We start from the raw sequence: 25,608 nt of genomic DNA on the forward strand, positions 1-25,608 counted from the left end.
GTGAGTGTCCGAGCAATGGAGTGGATGTCCTTGCCACCCAGATGAAGTACCATGGCCCGCTTTTGTTCCTTGTGGACTTTCGTGGCTTCGAAGAACACTAGGAGCCTGTCCACCCACTCTTTCCATTTCGGGGCGAGAGTTGAGGGCGCACCCTCCACCACAAACGGTTCGATGGGCGGAATCGTGACCATGGCCCTGGGAGTTCTTGATCAGGCCGTCGGCGGACCGGGGTGGTACTGGAGCTGGCGCGGGAGGGGGCCGGACGTGGGCCTCTGCTGTGCACCGGGCCATCGGCACCCAAGAGTGGACTGGTCTGTGACCGCGGAGAATGCCACCGGGGGCCCGGGAAGGCGCGTGCGACCGGCGCACTTACCACGGGCGGGCAAGACCAGCGGTGAGCCAGGCAGGCGCCGCGTCCGCCAGATGCGTGTGTTGATGCAGGGCGCCGCCCCGATCGTCGGGCCAGGCGGACCAAAGCGCGCTTCACGCATGTGCCAAGGGGCCCGGTGCGGCGCTGGGTGTGAGGCCACCGATGAGGGGGCGCGCCACTTGAGTCGTCCCGATGCGCACCGCAGGCCGGCGCCGGGCAGCGAAGCTCACCTGCGATTCCCCAGGGATCAGAGTCTTCCCTCCAGGCGCACCTTGTGGGGGCATGTGACGCCGCAAGGCACGAGCACCACGAGCCAAGTGACAGGCCCGCAGCCGCCTCACGGGACAGCTGGCACACACACACCCCGGGCGAGGAACCACCCTCGTCGCCAATTGTTGTGTTCTGCAGGTGGGGAGTGGCAGCCTTAGGGGTAGCAACTTGGGGCCTACACTCCGGGGCATCTAGGTCTAACTAGGCCTAACACGTGGTCCTAGAAATAACTGAGACTGACTCTAGGAATAACTTGGTGGCTCTCATTGCGCGCGTCTGAATGCGTACGTACGTGCGGGGCCTCTCTTTATTATAGTAAGTCACATGACCCAACGCTGCACACCCCTGGCGTCAGGGGCGGGCCATCCCCAGAAACATAACACCCTCTGCGCCCACGCCGCTAGAAAGTGGAGCCTGTCCGATATCAGGGATCAAGAATGCTGAGCGTCCCCGCCGAGACTCGAACCCAGCTAATCAGTGTCGAGGTCGACCACTTTATCTGTGAGGCCACATCAAATTCCTCGGCCTTCCGCCACGCGGTCGCTGGGGACGGGCACGAAGGGGAGTACATTTGCGGGCTCGCGACTGGGCTTTAAGCAACCCCCAAGCCTAACCCAGCTTTCAGCCGCCCGGCCCGACGACGACTCCCGGAAGGGGAGAGCGGGCACTAGGGGTTTTCAGCTGTGAGCTCTGCGAGCATCGAGCCTGCCTGTCCCCATCCACGGCGGCCCGCAGCTAAGTGTGCCACCCAGCCCGGCTGCGCCCCAGAAAGGGGGGAGCGGGCAAGAGAGGGGTTATCAAGCAAATCAGCCAGCCTGCCTGCCACCAGCCTCAGCGGCCAGCAGCTAAGCGGGCCGCCCGGCCCAGCTGCAACCCCCAGAAGGGGGTTGTCGTGTCCACGCAGTGGGCACCACAAAGCACAATGACTTAAAGGACACAGGTTGGTGCAATCACGAATCTTTATTTGGCTCCATATGCAGATGGCTGTACACACGTCCGTCCCCGTGGTCGCCCTGGTCAGATATGTCCTCTTCCTGTCCCCTGACCGGATGTGGTGTCCGGTGACCTGGTCACCTCCCTCATGACCCACACGGTCCTAGTGTCCTACTGTCGGTCGCCCATCCTATCAGGTCACGACACCTCCCCCCTTGTTGCAAACAAATGTTCATGACACATTTATCATAACCACTGTCGCCCACCATTGGCAGTCCTCATTCACAGTTACATTGAGAGAGAGAGAAAGAGAGAGGGAGCGAGAGAGAGAGAGAGAGAGAGAGAGAGAGATGTTCTGTCAGTCTCGTCGACCCTTCTCCCCAGTCTCTGCTTCCTACTTTTTCCTATGTAGTTTCTTGGTCCCCTTGCACTCTTTCTTTGGTCGTCGTTTTCTGCCATCATCTTTGTTTCTGCTTTTCAGTTGTCTTCCGGCTGCTCTCAATTTGCCAGCCGCTCTTTTTCTTTGTCGTTGCTCTCTCTTTGTGGCCTTGTTTCTGTTCTTCCGTTGTCCTCTTTCTGTTCCCTTTTTGCCAGTCTCTCGTCGTCTTGACCGTTGCTCTCTGCCCTCTGTTTTGCTTCTTGTTCCTTTCGTTCTACAACCGCCCTTTGTTGTATTTGTTCCCTCAATGATTCTCTTTTGTTCTCTTCCTCTTTCTTTGTTCCCTGAGTCTTCTCTTTGCTTACTCTCAGCCTGTCTGTTCTCTTCGTTATATGTCATCGTTATAAGGCCCATCGTTTGGGCTGTGCTGTTTCTCATTAGGCATGGCCCTGGGACATCGCCTTGTAGAACATGAATGTCCTCCTTCTTTATTGTGTCCTTGTATCTTAGTTCCTCTGTGAATTTTCCCAAGTTGGTTATTTGTTTCCTTGCCCCCCAGGTAAAAACCTTTGCCTGGGACGCTCTCAGTGCCGGCTTTACTTCCATTCTCTCATATTCCGATATACACATGACATTGCATGTTGCACCACTGTCCAGTACAAAGTCTGTTTCATGCGCTCCTACTCTTATCTTTGCATGGTCCGTCTTTCCTCTGGTGCTTCCGTCTGCTGGCTGTGTTGTCTCTCCTGCTTCTTCTTCCTCGCTCCGCTCGGTGTGCACCTCCGACATGTGGTATAGTCTTTCCACTTTCACTTCTTCCTCTTCTTCGTCTGACCCTCGTGATGAACTTCTCCTTTCGTTGTCGACATACCTGACATGTCTTGTTGTTGATTCCTGTTGTCTTCCGGTTCTCCCCTTGTCGTCTCCTCTTAATTGTGCACCTTGGCACATACTGGCGTAGTGATTTCTTCCGCCACATCTTCTGCACGTCTGGCCAAATGCTGGGCATGGACCTCGGTGTGGAAATTCCACGAGGGGGGAATTGAACTAAGACTCAGCAATGCAGCGCGTCAGGCAGGCAACAGAACGATGAGCGCTCATGCAGCGCTCAGGCGGGCGGGAAACAGGAAAAGAGGCAGAGCCAGGGGCAGCCGGGGCAGACAAAGCACAGCTGCGTTTTTCCACATGGCCAAAGCCTCCAACTCGTGGTAAATGTTCAAGTGCTCAGTTCAACCCCACAGTTCAAAAGCAGAGCAGTCATTTTCACTTCACAAATACTTCAGAAGGAATCAGACGCAAAGCCCTTGTCACACATGCATGTAACACAACTTGCAAGCCATTGAAGCTCATTGTACCTACCTGTTGTCACACCCCAGCCTGTCAATAATCTGCAGTGCTACGCTGTGACTGCAGCCGGTGCCTGTGTCTGTCCCGTGCAATAAACACAGCCAAAAAATGGAATATAGCACACCAACTGTTTGCCGATTATGCCAAAATGAGAGCTGCACAGCCAAACCCTTCCACAGCTCACTCCCTCAGCTCCCATTATCCAATCAGGATCCCTAAAAGTAGCATGAAGGCAAGGGAGTGCTCCAATTGTTGCTACCCACTACTATGTCTTGAGATAGGCCAGCCCTTCCCCTTACCATTAATTTCAATAGTAAAACCACCTCGGCCACAGCATAAGAGCCCCATTTAAAACCAACCATTTTCCGCTTTCTCTGGCCACTCCCTTCAGTCTGACATCACTCTTCTCGCATGTGCTTCGAGGTCGAGCAATAGACCTTGCCCGGCCAGCACATGCGCAGGAGGTCTCTGACCATATCCCTTCCTAAAAAAAAAACCGGAATTTGTAATCAACACAAAGCAGTGAGCACTTCATTTGAAGCTGCTGCATTGGGTAAAGTTCCTCTTATCTCCTCCCTGATCCTAGTACCGAAGCTAGTAGAGCAACGCCCCTTTTGACCCGTTAACACCATCAGCCCCTGATTGGAACCACCAGGACGTGAGGCAACATTCTCATACCGCCCCGCCCCGTTGAGACTTTCTAGACATCATTAAGCCACTATGGTCTCATTCACCCAGGCGGCCCCCTGCACTATAGCTCTCATTCACCCAGGTGGCTCCCTGCACTATGGCTCTCATTCACCCAGGTGGCCCATATTGCACCTTTCCATTCATTTCCATTTTCCTATTGTAGTTACAACCAATGATTACATCAGATCCTGACTAGATAACAAATAGTCCCTTTACTATGATCTGTTAGGATTATCCATTACCTCCTTGTTAGTCTTCCTCGCCACATGACTTACATAGTGAGCTTCAGCTCCACACCAGAACCCTCCAAAGCAAAAAGTTAGCCTCCCATGCCTCCCATCCCTTCCCAAGATGGCCAACCCTTTACCACCTGACCTCTATAAGAGGCGGGCCGGCCCGACCCATCAGCCTGTTTTTTTTTGTTCTGCGCGTCATTACTCTCCAGATGCGTCTTCAGGTAAGTGGTTCCTGCTAGTTGCGGGAGCATGGGTCCTTGGTTGGTGGTCCTTGGGTTCGAGACTACCCCCAACAGTTTGGTACTTCAATTTATGGAGAGTCACTAATTTGTGCTATTTGTTATAGGTGGCCTGCTTATTCCGTGTCACGCCGGACCTGATCTCAGTCTTACGCCTGTGCTCTCTTGCAGTTTTTTTCTATTTGTTACGGGCATGCCTTGTCATGTACTTTGTTTTTCCTTGTGCTACGGCTGCTGTCCTGCGGCGCTGTCAGCCCCTCTGATGCAGCTCCCCGGTGTTGCCTCTTGGCCCCTGTGTGTGTGTGGCTATTAGCGGGCGGGCCGGCCCGACCCATCAGCCTGTTTTTTTTTTGTTCTGCTCGTCATTATTCTCCAGATGCGTCTTCAGGTAAGTGGTTCCTGCTGTTGCGGGAGCATGGGTCCTTGGTTGGTGGTCCTGCGCTAGCGGACTCTGGGGCTTTTGGACCTCTCCCCTTCCTTCCCCCGGTCTCTTTGGGGCTGGTTAGGCTCTGCCTTAGCGGGCCAAGGGTCAATAGGGGGGGCGGGCGGTGTGGACTGGGGCTCTGTTATTTTGCTCCCATTTACCCCGCGCCTCGCATTATCTCCGTTTGTGGCCGTGATCTGGCTCACTATTACGGTGCTGCAGGGAGCCAGTAGCGCACGCTGTACGTGCGTCCATGGATCCAATTGGACAGCATGTCCCTGGGTTTGAGACTACCCCCAACAGTTTGGTACTTCAATTTATGGGGAGTCACTCATTTGTGCTATTTGTTATAGGTGGCCTGTTTATTCCGTGTCACGCCGGACCTGATCTCAGACAACTAAAGCTAACTGCGAGGAAGTTAGAAAAACGATGGAGAGTCACACGTAAGGCAGAGGATAAAGAAAATCATAGGGTTTCTCTAAAAAGCTACCACAAAGCTATTCGGACTGCTCGGAAACATCATATAGCAGCCCAATTATCAGCAGCTTGTAAAAATGCTAAAGTCCTCTATCAAATCCTACAAACCTTTACCAAGCCTGCGGCCTGTGAGACTGAGGGGATTGAGTCCCAGGAACTTTGTAACAACATCTCACAGTTCTTTGTCAGAAAAATAGAAGGCATTTATGCTAAGATCTTAGCCTCCAAATCCACCCCTAACAACATGAGAACTGTTGACAGTATGGTTCTGCCACACTTCAGCACAGCGGAAAACAAGGCTAGCAAGCTTGTAGAATTCCCGCCAATATCAATGGAGGAGATAATTGTTCTAATCACCCAAACAAAGAGCGGGTGCCCTTCAGATATTATCCCAGCACGGGTCATGCCACTCCTGATTGACGATCTGGGTGCTGGAATTCGGCAGGTAGTCAATCTATCCTTGAGTACAGGGGAAGTCCCCCTAGACTGGAAACATGCTTTGGTGAGGCCTTTACGGAAGAACAACTCCATTCCTTGGACCGACCTGACAAACTTGAGACCGATCTCTCTCCTCCCTTTTTTAGGGAAGCTCACTGAGAAGTTTGTAAATCGGCACTTATCTAAATACATCGAAAGTGCGAGGGGACTAGATCCCTCCCAATCGGGGTTTAGGCCCAGGCACAGCACTGAGACCGCCTTGCTCTCCGTCGCTGACGATCTTCATATGCTACAGGATAAAGGTTATTCCGTTATCCTGGTGCTTTTAGATCTGTCAGCGGCGTTTGACACTGTGTCACACGATATGACCTCCAGACTAGTTGACATCGGTCTGGGAGGCAAGGCGCTGGCCTGGTTAAGGAGTTTTTTCACCAAACGCACACAAAGAGTCATACTGGGTCCTTACCAGTCAGAGGAGGTGGAGATCTCAAAGGGGGCTTGAGCCCAACGTTATTTAACATCTACGTGGCACCCCTAGCTAACATCATGAGATCCCACGGGTTCATCCCCATATCGTATGCAGACGATACTCAACTCCTCTTTCCATTTAAAATCATGACTCCTGAAGTGCGTAACTCCTTTGCCCGGGGGATGAAAGAAGTGGCACATTGGATGGCAGCAAACTTCCTTCAGTGTAACGTCTCCAAGAATGAGGTGATGCTCTTTGGGGAAGCCAAACGCCTGTGGACTCCTGGCTGTTGGCCTCAAGACCTAGGCCCAGTCCCTGAGCCCAAAGTGGTAGTGAAAGATCTAGGAGTTAAATTGGATCAGGAGCTCGCCCTTAAACAACATTCCAATCAAGTGGTAAGCTCCTGTTTCCATGTTATCGGGCTTCTCCGAAAGGTATTCCCCCTGTTACCTGACACCACCAGGAAAACACTAGTACAGTCACTCGTGCTGAGTTGACTGGATTACTGTAATGGTTTGCTGCTAGCCGCCAATGAGGGGATCACTGCCAGATTACAAGTTGTGCAGAACACAGCTGCATGCCTTGTTCGCAATGCCCCTGCCCGTACTCCCTCAAAACCACTATTAAATAAACTTCACTGGCTCACAGTGAAACAGAGGGTGATGTTTAAAACTTGCTGCATCATCCATAAGTGCCTCACTGGTAAAGGTCCTGATTACCTAACCAAAAAATTCATTCCATACATCCCCTCAAGATCTCTGAGATCTGGAGATCGAGAATTGTTATATGTCCCCAGGTTCTGGAAGACAAGACAAGGGGGAAGGGCTTTATCAGTAGCAGGCCCGAAGCTCTGGAATGAACTCCCATGTGAAATTAGATTATGTAAGGAACATTTTCCCTTTAGGAAAAAACTAAAAACTTTCCTGTTCAATTACTAGTTTCTGGTTGGGCAATTAAAATATTAGACAGGGCCTTTTTGCTCTCAGATGCTGCCAAAGGCGCGGAGATACTCCTCAGGGAGTCGATTCCTAGCGCGGTACAAGTTTGCAAATAAAATAAATAAATAGTCTTACACCTGTGCTCTCTTGCAGTTTTTTTCTATTTGTTACGGGCATGCCTTGTCACGTACTTTGTTTTTCCTTGTGCTACGGCTGCTGTCCTGTGGCGCTGTCTGCCCCTCTGATGCAGCTCCCCGGTGTTGCCTCTTGGCCCCTGTGTGTGTGTGGCTATTAGCGGGCGGGCCGGCCCGACCCATCAGCCTGTTTTTTTTTGTTCTGCGCGTCATTACTCTCCAGATGCGTCTTCAGGTAAGTGGTTCCTGCTGTTGCGGGAGCATGGGTCCTTGGTTGGTGGTCCTGCGCTAGCGGACTCTGGGGCTTTTGGACCTCTCCCCTTCCTTCCCCCGGTCTCATTAGGGCTGGTTAGGCTCTGCCTTAGCGGGCCAAGGGTCAATAGGGGGGGCGGGCGGTGTGGTCTGGGGCTCTGTTATTTTCACCCATTTACCCCGCGCCTCGCATTATCTCCGTTTGTGGCCGTGATCTGGCTCACTATTACGGTGCTGCAGGGAGCCAGTAGCGCACGCTGTACGTGCGTCCATGGATCCAATTGGACAGCATGTCCCTGGGTTCGAGACTACCCCCAACAGTTTGGTACTTCAATTTATGGGGAGTCACTAATTTGTGCTATTTGTTATAGGTGGCCTGTTTATTCCGTGTCACGCCGGACCTGATCTCAGTCTTACGCCTGCGCTCTCTTGCAGTTTTTTTCTATTTGTTACGGGCATGCCTTGTCACGTACTTTGTTTTTCCTTGTGCTATGGCTGCTGTCCTGCGGCGCTGTCTGCCCCTCTGATGCAGCTCCCCGGTGTTGCCTCTTGGCCCCTGTGTGTGTGTGGCTATTGGCGGGGTTGCTTGACTTCGCGGCTGCGCCCCCATTGCTCTTGCGGGCCCCTGGTACACTCACCGTTTCTTGTTTGCATGGGCGGTGCTCCCTGCGCTCTCGCTCCGTTGGGGCTGGCGGGGAGAGTCTCGCTTCTTCCCGTTTCCCGCGCTGAAGTTGCGAGGTGGACTAACATTCCGGGCTCCTAGGGGGCGGGGTGCCGCTTGTCCTCGCGTTTTCTGGCTCTGCCTCCGTGGGTGTGGTGTTCTGCTCCTCCCCCGGGGCTCCGATAGTGGGCGGGTCCGGTTCCCTGGGTTCGCTCACGTGGTGCGGCAGTCGGGCCTGGGTAGCTCAGTTGGGAGAGCGTTGGACTGCGGTTCTGGTGGTCCCTGGTTCGAACCCTGGTTTTTCATTCACTTGTGTTGTTGAATGTAATTTAGATAGTATTAGCATATTTATTTATTTTGTTGTGGATCTCTCTTGTGTTTCTTTCGGTATGTACACTGTTGTTCCATTCCCGGTTTCCTACTCTCGTTTCTGTGGCGTTGCCCCGCTCTTCTGTCCACCGATTCGGTGGCAGGGCCTGTGTGTCATGGGCCCTGCTGGGACATGGAGTGGTGGTATATCGACGCTATTGGGTCTCACGGGAACTGTGGTTCATTGGGTAGTGTTTTGCCTTTGGTGGCGACTGCTCTCACAGGCCTGGGTTCGAGTCCCGCTTTTGCTGTGTCCATTGATTTTCGGACATTGTTTTTTTATTCAGAATTTGCACATTTTGTAGTCGCAGAGTGGCTGTTTCTGTTCCCGGCTCCTACGCTTGTTTCTCTGTGGCAGTGCCTCGCTCTTGGTTGGGGCTTTGGCTCTGCGAGTGGTTTACCTTTGAGGGCGCCAGCTCTTACGGCCCAGGGTTCATGTCCTGCCTGTGCTGGGGCCGTGTCCTCGGGTGGTTCTTTGTCATTTACGCTTGTTGGATGTCACTGGGTGGCTGGTTTTGCTGCGTTCCATGTCTCTGTGCTCTGTCCTGCCCTCGGGTGTCGGGGTCAGTTCCTGACATTTGGGGTCTTTGGGCTCCTCTTCTAGTCTGTTTTCAGTCGTTGGGCATGGTCGGGGCTAGTGCCTGGGTGGGTCTCCTCCTGGGTTTACCTGGTGCTGTCGACATGGTGGTTCTCTGTTTCTGTTATATGGCTGTGTTTTGTTAGTCATTTCTGTGCCCTCCGATGTTGTTTCTGGTCCTGCTTGGTGTGGCCTTTGGGGTTTCCGGGGGCTGTTGCTCCTGTTCTTTCTTCTCGGGCTGCTTCTGTGGTCTCCGGGTTGGCTTTTGGCTTGTGTTTTTTTCTCCATGGGCCTTGGCGGTAGTTTCTTCTCCTCCTGCTCCATTGCTTGCCGGGCCCCCCTTGCGCCCTCTTCCTCGTGTGTGGTTCACATGCTCAGCGGGTGCTCATGGGGCCTGTTCGCTTCGGCTGCCTCCTGGGGGATCTGGGGCTGCCTGTTTGCCGGTGGTTGCAACGCATGTTTTGTTGTGCGTTCCGTATATCCTCAGTGCTCGCTTCAGCGGCGCATATACTGATGTTGGTGCTGTCCAGTGTGGTTTAGCTTGGCCCCTGCGCATGGATGTCACGCTTGTTCGTGCGGACTTCCATGTTTGGCGTCTCCCATCGGGTTGCTCTCTTTGCTTTTTCGCTGGGTTCCTTGGTTTGGCTTGGGTCCATGGTGCTATGGCTCGGTGGTGCGTCTTGCACCTTTGGAGGTGCCCGCCAATGTCTGGCTGGGGTTCGGTTCCTGCCGTTGTTGTAGTGGTATCCATGGATTGCTTGTTATTCTGCGCCTGTGGCGTTGGGTTGTGGGATCTCTGCTTCGTGATTTGCTGTTTTGCCTTCCGGGCTTTGGGCCTGCGGTCCTTTTGTCCTGTGGACTCCTGTCCCCGCTGTTCTTGGGTGGGGTCGGTTCCAGTTGGTTCCTTGTTGTCCGTCCTCCGGGGTTTTCTGGGGGCTGTGGGCTACGGCTTGTCTGATATGGCCTTCCTACTGTTGGGGTCTGTCCGTCTCAGGGCCGCGTCAGTGTTTTCTTGCTGACTGTTTCTGCTCCTGGAGGGCTCTCCTTGTCTTGTCGGGGTCTGCTGCTTTGCCACTCCCTCCTTTTCCTGCTCCCTGTCTAGGCGGGCGGCTCTTGCGCCTATTTCCTGTCAGCTTCCTCCTTGCCCCCTGGGGGTCGGGTCTTTGTTTCGTTCCTTCTCTTCGGGGCTTGCGTTTCCCTTGGGGCTTTGGCCCTTTTGGTGGCTCTGCTTCCTTTGGGTGGTGCCTGCCTGGTCGGACCGGGGATTTGGCGCCTGCCTCTGGTGGGGCGTGCGTTCCTCCTTTTTTTTTATTGCGGGCTCACTTTTGATGGTTTCGCTGGTCCTTTCACTCCGGGTCCTGTTCGTGGGTTTTCCGGTTGGGTTTGTCTGCCTTGGTGGGGCCTTCCTCTGGTCGTGGTTTGGGTCTTGTTGGCTGGCGTTGTTTTCGCCCCTGCCTGTCCTTTGCGGATCCTCCCCTTCCTGTTGGTCTCGGTGCCTCTGGCCCTTCCTTGGTTCCCTTTTTTTCCCCCGCCTCTTCCCGCTCTGTCTCCTGGGAGGGCTGGGTTCCTCCTTCCCGTGTGTTGGTGGTGCCTTCCTCTGGCCATGCTTGGGTTCCCGGTCTGTGCTGGGTCGGTGTTTTCCCTGTGGTCGTTTTTCCCGTCTGGCTTCTTTTTGCCGTTCCTTGGCTTCTCTGGGGTTTTCCCCTGCCTTGCTGGGGATTGAGTGTGCGGGTTTCTGGCCTTGTGTGCTCTTGTTCTCATCGGCTCTCCTTCGGTGGTGTATGGTTCGGGCCTCTTTGGGGCCTGGTTCGGGAGTCTCTTGGGTCCGTCTGGTCCTGTCTGCTTCGTTTGGGTCTCCGGTTTTGGCTCTTCGGCCTTCTCATCCGGGCTCCCGGCTTTGCACTTTCTGGGGTCCCTTTGGCTATTGGCTGTTTTTGTTTCTGACGGTGCTTTGGGATTTCCTGGCGGGGTCCTGCGCTTCTGGTGTGGGTGTGTCCTCGTTTCTTTCCCCTGGTTTTGGGGTCCCGGGTCCTGTTGGCTCCCTGGGTTTCTTGTCATGGCTTGGACTCGTCTTCGCCCTGCCCTCTCTTTTCTTCGCGCCTTTGGTGTGTTGCTTCCGCGCTCCTGTGCCTGTTGGTTCTTCTTTGTCTCGCTGGGCTGGGCTTGGTAGTGGGCTGGCTGTCTGTTTGGCCGCCTGGGTGCTCTCTTCGACATCTCGCTCCCTTCTTGGGTTTCTTCCTGGGCCGGTTTGCTTGGTCCCTGTGCAGGGTGTTTCCGTCCCTGGCCTGTTGGCTGCTTTCTGCCTCTTCTTCTCTCTTCTGGCCGTGGGCGGGCCTGTGGTTTTTCAGTTTTTCTTTTTCGCCTTTGACCGGTTGGTTCTCCTCCGGGTCTCTTCAGGTGTCGTTTCCTGCTCCTTCCTGGGTTCATTTTCCCTGGTTCCTACCTGGGTTCTCTCCTTGGAGTCGCGGTCCCTTCCGGGGGGTCCTTTGTGTGACGGGGGTTTGTTCCCCTTCTGTTTCTTTTCGGCTCCCTTTTCCATTCTTCCGACTCTTGCCTGTCTGTTGGATGGCGCTGGTGCCGCTTCCCTGTTTTTTTTCTGGTTCGGTTCTCTCGCGGGTTGTGGTCGCCCTTGCGGTGTTGCTGTTTTGGGCGGACTGGTTGTCTCTTTCCACTAGTGTTCTTTTTTGTTGGGTCGCTGTGGTGGGGATGCCCTCTGTTCGTTTTTTTGCTCCCCTCTCGCTTTGTGCTGCCTTTTGGGCTGCCCTGGTGTGTTCGGGCCTGCTCGTTTCTGTTCTGGCCCTGGTTGCTGTTGCCTTTTTGGCTCCGTGCGGTCCGGTCCCGTGCCTTTCTCTGCCTTCCTTCGGTTGGGGCGGTTTTCCTGTCGACTCTTGGTGTCTCTGGGGTCCGGTTTGTTTTTCGGCCTTCCCGGTGTCTTCGGTCCCGGGTTGGTTCTCCTACTCATGGTTGCCTCTCTCCTGGGTGGTCCTTCCACTCGTACTGGTCTGTTGGGTTTGGCCTCTTTCGTGGTCTTCCCCTTCTGGTCTGTGGGTTTCTTGTGTGTGTCCATGAAGCCGCTTGGCTTTGGTATGTGCTCACTATGTAAGTCATGTGGCGAGGAAGACTAACAAGGAGGTAATGCCCCGGTTACTTACCGGTAATCTTCATTACTCCGAGTATAGTCTTCCTCGCCACATGAGTTCCCATCCCTCCCTCCCTGTCTGGCTATCGGCTTCATGTTTGTGCTTGGTGGTTTCAGGCTGATGGGTCGGGCCGGCCCGCCTCTTATAGAGGTCAGGTGGTAAAGGGTCGGCCATTTTGGGAAGGGATGGGAGGCATGGGAGGCTAACTTTTTGCTTTGGAGGGTTCTGGTGTGGAGCTGAAGCTCACTATGTAAGTCATGTGGCGAGGAAGACTATACTCGGAGTAATGAAGATTACCGGTAAGTAACCGGGGCATGTTTCAAGTCACCCAGGTGCGAATTGTTCTGCAAGCCCATTCAAAGTCCGCAGAATTGAGTTTGAGCCTCTATTATCATAGGCTTCACCACTGAGTCAATGCGCATGGGAAGGTTAAAATTAATATCTGCAGCGTTCTATAAATGGGGAGGGAGGTTCTCGGTTTAACATAGCTATCCTGTCCCTTCCAATCTGGTGAGCTTTTGAAACACCATTGGACTTACAGAACCTGCTATGAGAGGCAGTATCAAGAAGCACCCTTGGCACATGGATTATGATCTCCATCTTTAGAGGCAAGTCCTTCTTCTACTAGAGACTCTACAATTAACCATGAGATGAGGGGAGCCGCCCAGCCTGCTCCAGCGCATGGATGTACCTCGCAAGACCTTTGCGGTTTTAAAGACAAAAAACGTGCTGTCTTCCAAATAGCATGTGGTGATGAATCGGCCCAGAACATGGTTTTAGCAGACACATCCAACATCAGACAAAAATGGTAGTGGCCGGGTCTCTTCTGGGCCTAGGTTAAACAGCCATGGTCATGGCTTCTGGTTTTAAACATTGTTATGGTTTACCAGTCACAAAAAAAGGTTTTTAAACTTGGCAGAGGAGTTTATTTGAGAGGAAGCAGCAGGGAGCGCGGGAATAAATACATCCTAACTCGTCAGGGTTCGAATGAATGACTCATCGACAAAGAAACGAAATACTCCACAGAATGCCAAGAACCCCAAACGGCTGTTATTTAAAATAGTAATTAAATATATTAAATTAAATGGTTCCTTTCTGAGGCCAAGCATAAAGCGAGCCATGAACCTCTATTACGGGGCATTTCTTTTCTCCGGGAGCCAATGGCCTAGTTGTCTTCCACCCGGGTTTTTCAGCTCATTTCCCCAAGCATTCTTCAGTTTCATTACTGAAGCTTTGGCTGAAATTGCACAGAGGCGAAAATGTCCAAGGCTAAAAGAAACAGCAATTAAAATAACTGTTAATAGAGAATGTAAGGTTGCAAGCAGGAGAGAACATGACACAGATACCCAACTAGCACAGAATGCACTACATATTTGAAAGATGCACACTTTCCAATTCAGCTCATTCCATGCACGCAATGTAATACATAGAAAACTCACTTTGACTTAAAAGTTGAAGCTGCACGACGTGCATAGCACTGCTCGGATATAGGTCTTTTGCAATATGAAGGTTTCCTCTAAAGTCTAAACCCTCCCCTTCTCACTCGTCACAGAGGCTTGGGTGGGGTCTTGTATGTTTGCTGGCCACACCCCACTCTGTGACGACTTGGGAAAGCAAAGAGTGCTGAAAGGCAGCATTTGTGTTGACAGGCAGCCATGGGGAGTACATGGCTGATACTGTACACACCCATGGTTGAATCCAAAATCAACGCTGCATAGAGTCATTATTGGGCGGGCCCCGAGGACCCAGAAGAATTGAAGGCCAGGGTTGACAGCATGTCGAACCGTAGGCTCAGGCTGTAGAAAAAGCATCTTTAAAACTGGCACATGCGCAATACGCATGCATGTGTCCAAGAAGAGCTGCCTAACTGTTTCAGCGAGCGTCACGAGTTTAAGCAGTCAAAGCAGGCACTGCATTAAAATGGAAATATGGATGGAAATACATTACTATCCAAAAGGTGTGTAAAGTTAGAGGGGTGCAGCCCCACCGCGCCCAGCAGCAGGAACCGCCCCTACAGTCTTTGGTCCCAGGACTAGGGCTGTCCAGTTGGCCGGCATGGCACGCTAAGTGAGCAAACAGTTAGGTGAGGACGTTTCCCTAAACAAACACTGACTCCCTCACACCAGCCAGCTAGGTGCTCCTGAGAACAGTCATCTGGCATTTGTTCACAAGCCATGGAGTTACCCACTCCCCGGTTTTCATTCTGAATGGAGCTTCTAGCTCAGAGTGCATGCGAACCGTATGTCATAATCCATAGCAACAGTCAACCCCCAACCAACCCCCCATTAAACAAGAATTTGCAATGCAATAGGACTCTCATTTACGCGAGACCTATTGCGTTACAAAGGGGAGTGCGGGGTTGCAATTAAGGCCTGAACAACTGGAGTAGGGGGCAGGAGAGAAGGCACGGACAGCGGTAAGGGGGTACAGGAACAAAATAGTGCTCAGGAAACACTGAGTAAAAGGGGCCTTTAGCCATGAAATGAGACATGGCTGTCATAACGAGGAACTAGCAGCCGATAGACTAATCAGAAGGCAGCATTTAGAAGAGACAAAGCCACAAGCCAATGAAAAAATTGGTGGGGGAGTGGGCAGGGCTTCCCCCACGAAGTCAAATACCACAGATCAACCCCAGAGCAGTGCTTGCTGTCAGGGTCAAGCTACGTCGTCCCTTACCTTGGGCTGGACCAGGATTCTCTCTGGACGGCGTAGAAGATTTCGCAGAGACGCAAGGGACCAACTTCCAAAAAGTCTAATCATAAACTTACTGATTTTAAATTACAGCTAGATTAGATTTAGACTTTAGGGAGGAAGGCCGGTACTAGACGTTGTGGAGAGGACGTTAACTTGCTGTCGACCTGCGAAACAACAAGCAGGATGGACGTTATTAGTACTCTGGGCTTTCTCTTTGACTTTCTTAAACTACCTTCCTTGACCTCCCCCTAGTAAGTTTGTCTTATTCTAAACTACTAGTCTCCTACCTGCGATCAGCAAAGTTCTGACTTGGTCCAGTATTTCTTTTGGATTGATGCCGTCAGGAGATAGTGATGAAGCTCCCAGTCTTGAGGGGATGAGAAAATGATAGGCCTGAAAGTAATGCAAATAAAAATCACTTAGCAATGGTTTCAGTAAAATTATGAAAAAGAAGAATCCTTCCTCTTCTAGACGTACTTGTGAATGCTTTCTTGAAGTCCTGGTTTTGTCTCTTTCTTCTACCTGTGTGCAAACCTGTGACCACACAAAGAAGAGAAGATGCACCCCCCCCCTATGCAAACATCACTACAGAACTACCTGAACTCTTTACAATAATCTCTTGTAATACTCAACCTTTTCGCAGCACAGAACACTTTACAATAATCTCTTGTAGTGCTCAACCTTTTCGCAGAACTGAACACTCAACTTTTCATCTCACAATATTCCGTGACACAGAACAATATCCCAGAAAACATTGTTTAATCTAAAGCGAGTTCCTATTGGTAAACGATTTTGCTAATTATTATTTACAAGTCTATTCAGCTTTTTCACTTGAAAACAAACATTCAAAGTCTTTCTTGCGTTGGGCGCCGAAGTTGTACATGAAAAGAGTACTTATCTCCGTTTAGTAGTTAGTTCTTTATCCAAAGCATGTATCAAGAAGCTCAAATGTCCCAAAGAAGTCTCTCCGCATCCGAAAGCAGGGCCCCAAAGTGATGATGGATGGAGAGGCTTCCAACCGCGATGTGCTCTCCGAAGGAATCTCGAGGCAAAGCAATTTCCTGCAGCCTGGGTGCGGTTTAAATAGAGGACCGCACCCAGGTAAGTAGTCCCCTTCAAGCTGCCAGGGACCGCAAACAGAGGAATTCATGAGCGCAGAGCAGCCGCGTGTACAAACCTTCGGAGCGGTTTTCTGCGCGCAAGGCTGCATCGTGTAAGTCTGACCACGAGCATGATCTCTAACATCTTTCTGTAAAAGAAAATCCCTCATTTGTATTACCACAATCCTTCATTGGCATTATCACGATATACAGCATGTTTATACACCTAACACACCTAAACACTACATGAAATAACGGTAGTGCAGGCGCACGGGATTGGGGCGGGTTTCTAAATGTTCTAAGATTCCCTACCTTACTTAGGTAGAGGAATCATGGTAGGAGATTCATGACAGTACTCCCCTCTCAAGATCCCCCCCAAGACTGGTGAGATTGGTTTAGGTTTCTCAGGGAATCTAAGGTGAAAAGTTCTTACAATCTTAGGTGTATTCTTTAAGTGTTCTAAGGGTTCCCATGACCTTTCTTCAGGACCGTAGCCCTTCCAATCTACTAGATAGAAAAGTCTTCCACGAACCCTTTTAGAATCTAAAATTGCCTAAACTTCAAATTCTGGATTACCTTCTATAAAAATAGAGGGTGGAGGCTGGACAAAACGAGTCCAAGGATGGAAAGGTTTCAAAAGAGACACATGAAATACTGGGTGAATTTGGTATTTTGAAGGAAGAATCAACTTGACGCAAACTGGGTTTATGACCTTATCAATTGTAAAAGGACCTATGAATTTAGGATTGAATTTTCGGTTTCCTTTTATTTTCAAATTTTTGGTACTTAACCAAACCTTTTCTCCAGGTAGGTAATCAGGTTGTTTAGATCTATGTTTGTCAGCAAACCTCTTTTGACTTTCCTTAGCCTGAGCTAGATGATATTTTGCTTGTTCTTGTATGGAAGACAAATTAGATATGTAATCTAAAATTGTTGGAACATCATTCTTTCCTTTTAAATCACTAGGAAAATCTTTGGGATGAAAACCAAGGTTACAGAAGAATGGGGACATCCCTATGGCGGAATGTTCTACATTGTTGTAGGCAAATTCTAATTGACTCAGTAAATCCGACCACTCTTCGTCTACATTTTGTAACATACATCGGATAAACTGTTCAATAGTCTGATTGGTACGTTCCGTCAAACCATCTGTTTGAGGATGGTAATTAGATGATAGTTTAATTTCCATTTTTAATAGAGAACTCATTTCCTGCCAGACGTGAGAAATGAATTGAGAACCTCTATCAGAAATTACCACTGAGGGATACCATGCAATCTAATCACATTTGTAATCAAAAGATGTGCCAGTTCCATGGCACTTGGTAATTTCTTTAATGGAATGAAATGAGCCATTCTAGAGAATTGGTCCACTATAGTTAAGATGGTTGTAAAACCCTTTTTAGTGATTGGTATTTCTACGATGAAATCCAAAGATATGGTATGCCATGGATGAGGCGGAATGGGAAGTGGAGTTAGTAGACCACTTGGAGATTGATGAGAGGGTTTATTTTGGATACATACACTACACGTCTCAACAAATTCTTTTACATCCTTGAACATAGAAGGCCACCAAAAGGTTCTCTTAATTAATTCGTAAGTCTTGATTATACTGGGATGTGCAGTTAAAGTTGTGTCATGATGTAAGTGAAGAATTCTCCTTCGTAGGGGATCAGAGGGTACAAAAATTAGATCGTGTACATAAATCAACCCCTCCCTTTTTTGCAGATAAGACTGTTCTTCTTTCCATGTATCTATGCTTTTTGTTTTAACCTCTTCTCTAATTTCTGATATCACATCTCCTATGGTTAAACTAGCCTGAAAACATGTTTTAGGAAGCACAGGATGAATTTCTTGTAGAGAATCAATTCTACTATCACCTATCCTAGACAAGGCATCCGCCTTTAGGTTTTCTTTTCCAGGTCTGTATGTGATTACAAAATCATAATCGTTAAAAAACATAGACCATCTTAACTGTCTAGGAGACAAAGCTTTTACTGATCTAAATGCCTGTAAATTTCGGTGATCAGTATAAATGGTTACAGGGTGACGAGCTCCTAGCAAGTAGTGGCTCCATTCCTCAAAAACTGCTTTTATGGCCAAGAGTTCTTTGTCTGCTATAGCATAGTTTTGTTCTGCTTCAGACAATTTCCTTGAATAGAAAGCGATAGGGTGCATTTGTCCAGTGTTAAAATTTCTCTGTGAAAGGATTCCTCCCAAAGCAAAATGAGAAGCATCAGCTTCAACAATAAAAGGCTGATTGGGGTCTGGATGACTTAAGATTGGAGCTGAAACACATTTTCTTTTTAGATCTTGAAAAGCTTTTTCTGCTAAGTTTGACCAATCAAATTTAACCCCTTTTCTCAACAATCTGGTTATAAGAGTTATGATCTGAGAAAAGTTTTGAATAAAGAGACGATAAAAATTCGCAAATCCTAAAAAGCTTTGGACCTGTTTCACGGATGTGGGACTGGGCCAAGATTCAACAGCCTCAACGTTTTTTGGTCCATCTCAATTCCCTTGGGACTGATGATATAACCAAGAAATTCCACCCTTGAAACGTGAAACAGACTTTTTTCCAATTTTACAAATAAGGAATTTAAAAGCAGTTTTTTCAGAATGGCACAAACTTTCTTTACATGATCTTCTTAAGAATTTGAAAAGATTAAAATGTCATCAATGTAGACCACACAATAAACATCAATGAACTCATGAAGAACTTCATTTATAAAAAATTGGAATGCGGCTGGAGCATTACAGAGTCCGAAAGGCATAACTTGACACTCGAATAAACCAAATTTTGTGCGAAAAGCCGTCTTCCATTCATCGCCTTTCCGAACTCTTACCAAATGGTATGCTCCACGGAGATCCAATTTACTATAAATGGTAGCCTTTTTAACGTGATCCAATAGTGTAGGAATCAGAGGCAGGGGATTTCTATTCTTTATGGTCACGTTATTCAAAGCTCGATAATCAATACACAAGCGTCTTCTCCTCCTTTTTTCGGAATAAAAAAAAGAGCAGAAGATATGGGTGATTTAGAATGACGAATAAAACCATTCGCAAGATATTCATCAAGATATTCCCTAAGATGAAGATTTTCCTTTTCGGTAAGAGCATATATCCTACTACAGGGCAAAGTTGCTCCTGGGACAAGGTCTATCCTGCAATCGAAGTCCCTGTGAGGAGGTAGAGTGTTAGCTTTTTTCTTGTCAAAAACATCTAGAAGGTCAGAATATTCTGAAGGAACACCTTCCAAAGCCAGTACACTTGTGGATTCAGTGTCAAAATTGAATCCTTGGATTACGTCTTTCCCTTTTTCTTGTTGAAAACAATTGTTGGTACACACATTAGAAGAAAAGGTGACGGTTTTACTAACCCAGTCTATTATTGGATTGTGATGAACCAACCAAGGTATCCCTAAGATCAGCTTGAACTGAGGGGCATCGATAATATCGAATTGAATCATTTCTCTATGAGCAGGTAAACTGTCCATTTCTAAGCTTTCAGTCTGTCGAATGATTGGTCCAGAAGTCAGTTCCTTACCGTCCACTGCTCTGACTATCTCAGAATGATTCTTTAGGATTGATCTAAAACCTAACTGAGAGAAAAAGTGTGTATCGATAAAGTTACCAGTAGCTCCTGAATTGCGATTCTCCTATTAACATGACCAGAGAATCTGGATTTCATTAAAGACTCGGAGGCTGACATTATGCTGACATTATGCTTTATCCTTTAATAGCAACTCACACAGCCGCACTACATCATAAAGGATAACGTTCTAGAGTTAACAACACTGAACAAAGGATGTAACTAGGAGATGATCTGCCTCTTTTAAAAGCGGCTCGCCAGCAGATAAGTCAATACTACTTGCTCTCCTTCATTTTTAACCTTAGACTTGTACTATTAATTCCTAAGTAACTGTGTCGTTTTGACTTTAATATACTGTGCAGCTTTTATTAGCTTTTACCTTCTCACCGATGTTGTGCTGAGTTTATGCCTGTTTTTGCTCATTATTCAGTGACCTTATGCCATTTCTTTCATTTCCTTTCACCTAACACTGTGCCTTAACTCTCACTTTTCATCCGTAGGTAGCGTTGGCTTCCCCCACCCCACCCTCCCTCCCATCTGACTTCCAATTTATGGTTGTCCCCCCTTCTTTCCCTTGCCAAACGCGCGACCGCGCTGCTTTTCTACTGTTATGTTCTGCCCTTCATCGACCTCGCTTTTTAGACTAGACGCACCTTAAAAGTCCGCTTCAATCACGGAGCAGTGTTTGCGCTTGAGAAGGGATCCATTTCCCCGCAACCGCGTTGCGTGCCTCCTCTCCTAAGCGACTTTCCTTCCCTCCGGCGGCTGAGCTCGAGCACTCCTAGGCAATTTGTCAGTTGCTCTGCTTCAGCCGCCGGAGACACTGCGCATTTATATTAAACTCGCCCCCTTTTAGCCAATAATTTTACACCAACCCTTATAAGTTTCACTAACCATTAACCTCTAATTTTTAGTTAGGACTTAGATAAGTTTACCATTTCCCCAATAGACAATAGGTGTTGTTACCCCAACTCCCCTTCATGCTAATTAGATTATCCCTAATTTTAGACTCTGAACTCTAAAAAAAAAAAAAAAACATAAAAAAAAGAGGAGAAAGAGAGGAGAAGTTTCCCTTTATTACCTTACCTTTTAATATTTCCTGAGCCCTTACTACACCATGTCTGACATGGATTCTGATGACGCCACTGCTAGCTCACCTGCCCCTACTGACGATTCTCTAAAAAAATTCCTGCAACAGGAAATTAAGTCATGTATGATGTCCTCTCTCAAGGAAGTCATGCTCTCTAAAAGACCGTGTGATCCCCAAGATCTCCCCCTACACGGTAAGAGACCCAAAAAGACCAAACATTGCGAAAGCACTACAGGCCCTAGCGCCTTTCATAGTACAGGAGGTCCTAGCACCTCACTTTGGATGGGAGGCCACCGCGCCCCACTTGACCCTGATGTCCCTCGGGACACTCCCTTGACCGGTGCCCATGGCGGCACAAATATGTATGGTGCCCCTCGCGGCACACTTTGGAATAGTGCTAATCAAAATAATAAGATTACTGGTCTTGACTCATCTTCCTCCTCCTTTGATGATAACTCCTGAATCTATAATTGCCTCAACCTTCTTCGGGGCTGTGGATTGACTGAGGCTCCGTAATTCTACTAGTATGCAAAAATGTTTACAACCAATTGTTGGAGTACTGAGGCCAAACTAGAGACTGCACTCGATAAACCAACCTCGTTATTCACGAGCTTGTTAGTTTTCCGACTCTTCATGAATTAAAGCCACTTCCGAAGATTTTATCTTTCCCTTTACAGGCTTTGTGGGGCAATCTTTAACAAAGTGACCAGTTTTGCCACAATAGAGGCATTGATTCAACTTCCTCCTCTTATCCTTCTCATCTTTGGACAATGGACCTCTAATTGAGCCTATCTGCATAGGCTCAACTGAGTCCAACCTGGACCCTGAGTCTCGAGGAGTTGAGTTTCTATCCTTAGTCAGAAAAAGTTTATTATCACCCTTTCCTCTCTCCCCCTTCCTTTCTGAGAGGCAATGATTTAATTTAACTACTAAATCAATGAACTCATTGATATCTTCTGGTGGTTACAAAATCTGAGTTACCATATCCTTTAGGTCATCCCTCAATCCTCTGTAGAAGATTGAAACTCTTTTGTCATAAGGCCAACCTGCTTCTAGGACCAAACAATTGAATTGGGAAATATAACGAAGCAGATCAGACGATCCTTGTTTTAAATTCAGTAACTCATTATCTGCCGATTGTACAAAAACATGTTTAGCAAATAGTTTCTTTAAAGCACGTTCTAAATTTTGAAAATTGTATAAAATAGGGTCATCATTCTCTACTAAAGGGACTGACCACAAGGCAGCATCTCCCCCTAAATAGGACAACATAAAGGCTACTTTAGAAGAATCATCTGGAAAGGCAGTTTTCTTTGCCAAAAAGTGTAAATGACACTGCTGCAGGAATATGGAGAACTTATTACAATCTCCATAAAAACGTTCTGGCTGGGCTAAGGGAGTAGGTGTGGGAGTCACTACCTGAATTTGAGTCTGAGGGTCTCCCCCTGAGGTTTCCCCATGGAACGTGGCTGATTTTAAGATCGGTTTCTGTTGAAAAGTTGACTGTAAAATAGACATGTCCCTCTTCAAAGAAGCATTTTCTTCCCATAATTCCTGAAGAACTGCCGCTACATCCTGTAAGGTAACTTGGTCCATTGCGTCTGGGCGAAATGATCTTCTTGGGCTTTGCTTTCTGTCAGGGTCAAGCTATGTCGTCCCTTACCTTGGGCTGGACCAGGATTCTCTCTGGACGAGATTTCGCAGAGACGCAAGGGACCAACTTCCAAAAAGTCTAATTATAAACGTACTGATTTTAAATTACAGCTAGATTCGATTTAGACTTTAGGGAGGAAGGCCGGTACTGGACGTTGTGAAGAGGACGTTAACTTGCTGTCGACCTGCGAAACAACAAGCAGGATGGACGTTATTAGTACTCTGGGCTTTCTCTTTGACTTTCTTAAACTACCTTCCTTGACCTCCCCCTATTAAGTTTATCTTATCCTAAACTACTAGTCTCCCACCTGCGATCAGCGAAGTTCTGACTTGGTCCAGTATTTCTTTTGGATTGATGTCGTCAGGAGATAGTGATGAAGCTCCCAGTCTTGAGGGGCTGAGAAAATGATAGGCCTGAAAGTAATGCAAATAAAAATCATTTAGCAATGGTTTCAGTAAAATTATGAAAAAGAAGAATCCTTCCTCTTCTAGACGTATTTGTGAATGCTTCCTTGAAGTCCTGGTTTTGTCTCTTTCTTCTACCTGTGTGCAAACCTGTGACCACACAAAGAAGAGAAGATGCACCCCCCCTATGCAAACATCACTACAGAACTACCTGAACTCTTTACAATAATCTCTTGTAATACTCAACCTTTTTGCAGAACTGAACACTTTACAATAATCTCTTGTAGTGCTCAACCTTTTCGCAGAACTGAACACTCTGCAATATTCCCTTGTAGTGTTCAACTTTTCATCTCACAATATTCCGTGACACAGAACAATATTCCAGAAAACATTAATAATCTAAAGCGCGTTCCTATTGGTAAACGATTTTGCTAATTATTATTTACAAGCCTATTCAGCTTTTTCACTTGAAAACAAACATTCAAAGTCTTTCTTGCGTTGGGCTCCGAAGTTGTACATGAAAAGAGTACTTATCTCCGTTTAGTAGTTAGTTCTTTATCCAAAGCATGTATCAAGATGTTCAAATGTCCCAAAGAAGTCTCTCCGCATCCCAAAGCAGGGCCCCAAAGTGATGATGGATGGAGAGGCTTCCAACCGCGATGTGCTCTCCGAAGGAATCTCGAGGCAAAGCGATTTCCTGCAGCCTGGGTGCAGTTTAAATAGAGGACCGCACCCAGGTAAGTAGTCCCCTTCAAGCTGCCAGGGACCGCAAACAGAGGAATTCATGCGCGCAGAGCAGCCGCGTGTACAAACCTTCAGAGCGGTTTTCTGCGCGCAAGGCTGCATTGTGTAAGTCTGACCACGAGCATGATCTCTAACATCTTTCTGTAAAAGAAAATCCCTCATTTGTATTACCACAATCCTTCATTGGCATTATCACGATATGCAGCATGTTTGTACACCTAACACACCTAAACACTACATGAAATAACAGTAGTCTAGGCGCACGGGATTGGGGCGGGTTTCTAAATGTTCTAAGATTCCCTACCTTACTTAGGTAGAGGAATCATGGTAGGAGATTCATGACACTTGCATGCTGGCTCAGGGCTCGACCTAAAAATTGGTCTGAAATGCTTAACAGGTACTGCTGCCTCCAGTGGCCTCCACAACAAGAAGGTGGCGAGGCAGCGGACAGACAGACAGGAGGGTGGGAGGGAGGGACGGGGAAGGGATGAGAAAGTAATCATTTTTAAAAACGTACCTTTCGCTGCTGCCTCCGATGCAGATGGCCACCCCGGTGCTGTCCCAGAAGTCTCTGGGAAGGCAGAGGCTGCCCAGCCAATTCAGACGCTACTCTCAAACTATGAGAACAGCACCAGGATTGGTCTGAGCAGCCTGCTCTGCCACTCAGACACTGCCTAGTAGCCTATATCTTTTCTCCAACCCGGCTGCTAACACAGCTAGGTTGGCTAAATGGAAGTATGCATGTCTGCTTCGCTGGCCTAGGATGGCCGGACAGGCTTACATACGCACTTCTAAGTACCCAACGTTTGCCTGTCGTGGCCTGGCCCGGCCCTACATGCATGCCAGAGCCAGAAAAATAAAGTAAATTGTTTCATTATCATTTTATTTTTCGTGACTGACTCTGACGAGTGGGGTGACGCTCCTCCGCCATTACGGAGGAGCTGCCCCTGGCTGCCTCACTATAACATAAAGATGGGGCGCCTCATCTAGAAAATTGACATTGAAAGAGGGTTAGTGAAGCAGTCTCTGTGTTGATGCAGTGCTTCTTTGGTGGATCAGGCCATGGCAACTTACATTGCCTGACATTGAACAGGCTCTTCTCAGCAGCAGTAGGTTCCTGAGGCAGGCCTTGAAACTGCTGTACCTCTTACAGTTCATTAATTGAGTTTGTGATGATTTCCAACACTTGTGCTGTCCACTACCTTGGCTTAGGTCAGAGAAACTCTAGGCCTACTCAATGGATGCAATCCCTGGCCCTTGAAGCAAGGGGCCATCGAGGATCTCTGTGTATGATTCAGACCTTTGCTCTGAAGTTCACTGATATCTAGAAGCAAACCCCAGCTCATGACCCAAGTCAATGGCAGTTGGTGTCAGTCCAACCAACCACACAGATCATGTGCTATCCTTGAACACTTGGAAGAATCCAATGCCTCTTTTGTGTACAAACCAGTCCTCCGTTTAGGAAGCATCCCATGTTTAAAGTTGTGTCCCAGATTCAATAGTGATGCTCACATCCTAGGACTTGTACGTTAATTTCAGACTGGGTCCTGTCAATCAGAATCTGTTCCTGGCCAAGAAGCTTATCTTTCTCAGATGAACACACGTTGCTGGGGAAGGGCACAGAGCACATTTCTTTGTATGAATATGGCAGCAAGTAATAATTCTATTGTCCTTTTCTTTCTGTGAATCTAGTGTTAGAAATTGGGTTTCTGGTTGGCTAGGTTATGCACCTAAGCCAGTCAGAACCCACCAATCTAGTCAGGGAGAGGGAGTTACACCTCCAAGATAACTCCTGCTCACCCCATTGGTAGCTTGGCAGAACAGTCAGGCTTATTCCAGAGGCAATGTGTAAAGCGTTTGGGCAACACACACACATACACACCAGTGGCACAATAAATACATCACAAAAGAGACACCACACAGCTTTATATAAAAATATCTCATATTTTGTATATAACACATAGATCAAAATTGACATAAACCTTAAATGA

This window comes from Lissotriton vulgaris, chromosome 5 (genome assembly GCF_964263255.1).
Source record: "Lissotriton vulgaris chromosome 5, aLisVul1.2, whole genome shotgun sequence".
NCBI lineage: Eukaryota > Metazoa > Chordata > Amphibia > Caudata > Salamandridae > Lissotriton > Lissotriton vulgaris.